We start from the raw sequence: 4624 nt of genomic DNA, 5'->3' as shown, positions 1-4624 counted from the left end.
GTCGTCCGGTGTCATCGATGCCTGGGATACGGCCATATTGGAACCAAATGCCAGAAGGAGGACAGATCGGCTGCGTGCTTTAAGTGCGGTGAGGCCGGTCACAGGTTCTCCAACTGTAAAAACAACTCAAGTTGCTTTTTGTGCAAGGAAAAGATTGGCAATAAGGTGTCAACCACCCATATTGCAGGAAGTGGAGGATGCGGAGTCTTCAGGACGGCCCTTGAGGAGGCGAAGAAGACTCTCGCAAGGACTAAAAGTAAATAAGGAATATTAAAAGAAGCGAATAATTTTTAATTATTTATTTTATTTATTTAAATAGTTTTAAATTTTTAACTAAAGACGCAGGATAACCGCAGAGAAAGGCAGAAAGTCGCATTGGCGACAGAGTTGGAGCGCCACCCTCGAAGGCTAAAGTCTTACGACAGTTCCGAGGGAGGGTAAAGGGCTCCAGAAGAAGGGTTACGGGTTTTAGTGGGTCGGGTTGGTAGTAGGTCGCCAGTTTATTAAATTTACTATTTTATATATTTATTTATTTATTTATTTATTTTTTTTATTTCCTTTTGTTTTATCACACCAACCCCACATAACCTTGTAGTGCGGAATCCAAGGTACCCAGATAACAAAATGCGCGTTGTGTGCTACTAATATCATCTGCACGCGTGCCGATTTATCTGCACTATGCGCGTTCACTGGACCACTCAGATGCGTCATCATATGCGATCCATAACTGTCGCATATTGTGATGGGCACATGCGTGACGGTATAATGCGAATAAATTATATTTATACTTCAGCCTTATTTGAATTAAATAAAAAGAAAAGATTATTGACATTAGTAATTTTTTTTAAATTAAAATGTTATTTATAAAAACGATTTTAATTTAATATTTCAGTACAATTTTGGAATTGAAATTGTTAAAAACTTCCAAATTCTTTTTTTGAGGTTATATCTAATACAACAAAAATATATATGTACTTTAAACAAATTAAATTTAACTTTCTTATTTTGCTGCAGTACTAAAAATTAAATCCACAATAATTCCTCACAATAATATCGCAATAAAAAACAATAAAAAATGAAATCACAATAAAAACTTATTTTGATAACACACCACAAACAATGCTGTCGCCATTATAAAATGTGTGATTGCCGATACGGGTGGTTGGGCATCATTAATTGCGTGCGTATTAAGTGCAGTTCACTGCACACGCATTCACAGCATTCGCACTGTGGATGGTAAAATGCGTATGGATTGACTCTTCTAGCGAGTCGCACTTGTGAACGGAACATGCTTATCATTTTGTATCACAGGCGCTTACGAAATGCAGTTCACAACACTCGCATTATTACCAGCGTCACAGACGATAGTAAGATGCGTATATGAACCGACTCATCTGGTAAGTCGCAGTTAGTGCAAGAAACATGCGTTTAAATGCGACGCACGATTGTTATCTGGGTATCTGTAGGCAGATTTCCCAAAATTCCCTAAGCAAAAAAAAAAAAAAAAATGCGTATAATAATAGTAAACATCGTACAATAAAAATGAAACCGAAAGATGTAAATGCTCAAAATGAAAAAAAATTTGTTGTTTAATGTATTTAAAAAAGTTGCTAAGTTGCTAAGTTGTTAACAATTTACGACCAAGAACTTTCTAAAGTTAAAAATCTAGATGTATATTTAGTTGAAAAAGTATTAAAAAACGAGGATCTAATGCATTTGTAAAATGGTTAGGTTTTGATATTTCTCATAACAGTTGGATAAACGAATCTGAATTATAATGTATTTGAGAAAGGTTAAAATAAAAATAAATTGAATTCTATGCATTTTTGTATTTATTTATCCTCTCTTCACAATAATTTACCATTTATACATTGAATATTTGACAGTAGATGAATAGCTTCATTTGATAATTGTTTGCAGTGAAATGTGACAAGTTCCAGCAATAATATATCTAAATTTAAAACATTAGTTCTTCCCATCACTTTTTGAAGTATTCTTCTGTAATATTTTTTAATAAAATCCGCGGCATTTTTTGTAGACTTTACATTATTTTTAAAGATTAATTCTGCAATAGACTTTTCAATTATATCTTTACTATACTGCAAATTGAATTTTGATAGTTCTACATATTTTTGTTCAACGCAAGGAATGAGTTCATTAAATATTGCAAATGAAGTTTCACTAAATGTAAAAGATTTATCTGAACGCTCAATTGATATTAAACGATATGTAACACTAAAACGTATTGTAAACGTTTCACAATCCAGCACTGTTGCATCACAATCTCCGTTAAAAAATCGTATGATATGTTTTACTGCATCACACAATAGGCGCCATTCTTGAAGCTCCAAAGACAATGATACTCGCGAATGGCTGCTTCTTAGTTAAATTTTTGGTATTATATTTCCATTTATGTCTAGTTCTGCTCCAACGACAACTTGTTTTGTAAATGATGGATTCAAGTTGTAAAATTTAGATAATAACATTTCTCCACATGGTAAATATGACATTTTATGTCTTCTACTGGTCAACTGCCTCAGGAACAAACTCTATCTGATTGTAAGGTCCTCCACGATTTCTTAAATATACACCACCTCTGACAGTTTCTGCTTTTAGACTGTTGAAAAGATTTGCATCCTCTTTAAATATTTTTAGCATTCTTGGTGGTAGGAAAATGTTAAATTCATTATTTATTTTAGCAACAATTTTCGGACCAAACGTATCAATTTTTCGAATGTCTGTTACTTTATAGAATGCATCGATGATTAACTCCTTTGTTGTTTTCGTGACAAAGGCTTTGCTTGCTTTGTTTAACTTATCAAAATTCATTTTTATCACTTAAATTTTCATATTTTTTTATTAAAAAATTTAACTGTGACCTTGCTTCAATTAAACTTTTAACTTTATGTATTTCTTGAATTAATTTGTTCAAGCGCACTTGAATTTCACGACGTTGTTCTGCTAATATGTTCATTAACCAACTTAAACTGCAGGAATGATTTCGTTTATAAAAATTACCCTCTTTATATACATGAGATATGACCTATTTGACCTTGAAGTTAATTATAGTTCTCTTGGAATTGCTGTAAGATCAAAAGCATTCTTATGAAAAGTACCGAAAATGTTTGTAAAAATTTCTTAGATAAGAATCTAATAAACAGTGATTTGCAATATTTAGACGAAAATAATAATTCCAAGAATAAAATAAGTAAGAAACAAAAACAGGAAATACCAATGGTAATGAGTCATCAATAAAAAATTCCAAAATTCTGAGTCATCAACCCCTATGGAAAAATCTAGGATTGTTTTATAATATTAAGTTATAATTCCAAGAAAGTAGATAAATTCCAAGAATCACATTTGCATCATGATCTCATACCCTCCCCCGAAAATTCTAGGAAGTATGACGTCATATCCGGCTTAGCATAACAGTCTGAATATTCCCCCCACATGGTTTGAGTCTGTGCTAAAAGTGTCGGTAACATGTCGGTGCAGGGATCTGTGTCTAGAACCCTCCTTGTATATCTACTTGGAATTAATTTAGAAATTGTACATTTTGGGAGAGGAGGTATGAAATGTTTAGGGCATAAGGGCAAGTCTTTATGTGAATCATGAAGTTGAGTTGGATAATTTAAATCTACTTCAAGAATATATCCTTCTGGAGAATCATCTGGAATATTCAAGAAAAAGTCGTTACTACAATTTTCAAACCATTCAAAATCTGTATAAGGCAAGCTTTCGCTCATAAAAGCACCATACTGATTATTTATATCGAAATACATGATATAAGATTCTGGTATTGAGGGATTAAAATCTTTTTCCATAAATCTATTATTAGCTTTCGCGTATCTGTTTGAGCATTGTGAAACACCACCTCTTATTCCCTTTTCAATAAAAAGCAACATTTCTACATCTGTCAACAAATTAAGTTTTATGTCTGTGTACTTGAGCATAGTGTCAAATGCCAGTCCTGGGGCAGTATAGTAATGTAACGCGTCCAAGTTATAAGTTGTAAAGCATGTTTTTCTAAAATTTTTTAAAATGTCGGCAAGTAGAAGAACGTCAGTCTGTAAATACAAGTCAGAGTATTCTCCTATTGTTTTTAAATTAAACGTTTTCCATACGTTACAAGCATGGTCATAGTCTTCGTCTGCAATGTGAGAGTCATTTAATTTAGAGTAGAAAGAGTCTTTTACTGGCAATTGACTTTCTTCTAATTTTTCCCAGCTACTAACATATTCGTAAGGAAATATTCCTTTTCTTGTCAATAAATTAAACTCATCCATATTTTTACAATACTTTTCAGTAATTTTTTTCTCATCATTTTCAAGATAGGGGGATAATTTGTCTAAACTGCTTGGCATAAATCTAAATGAATCAAGAAATCTTAATACTACTTTTCTGCCTTTGACATACTTTGAAAATGAAATGTACTTTTCTTTGTTTATTGATAATATGGGGTCTTCGGATTATTCTGTAATTTGGTGAAGTTGTTATATTTGATAACAAAAATAAGTGTACCAAAAGATTTTAAAAAATTTTCAAAATTGTAAAAGTTACGCCATTTTGAATTATTTTAGAAGATTTTTTTTAAATGTGAATATTTCCAAAACAATTTAACGGA

Source organism: Leptopilina heterotoma, unplaced genomic scaffold (assembly GCF_015476425.1).
Source record: "Leptopilina heterotoma isolate Lh14 unplaced genomic scaffold, ASM1547642v1 Lhet_228, whole genome shotgun sequence".
NCBI lineage: Eukaryota > Metazoa > Arthropoda > Insecta > Hymenoptera > Figitidae > Leptopilina > Leptopilina heterotoma.
Note: the sequence above shows the minus strand (reverse complement) of the source record.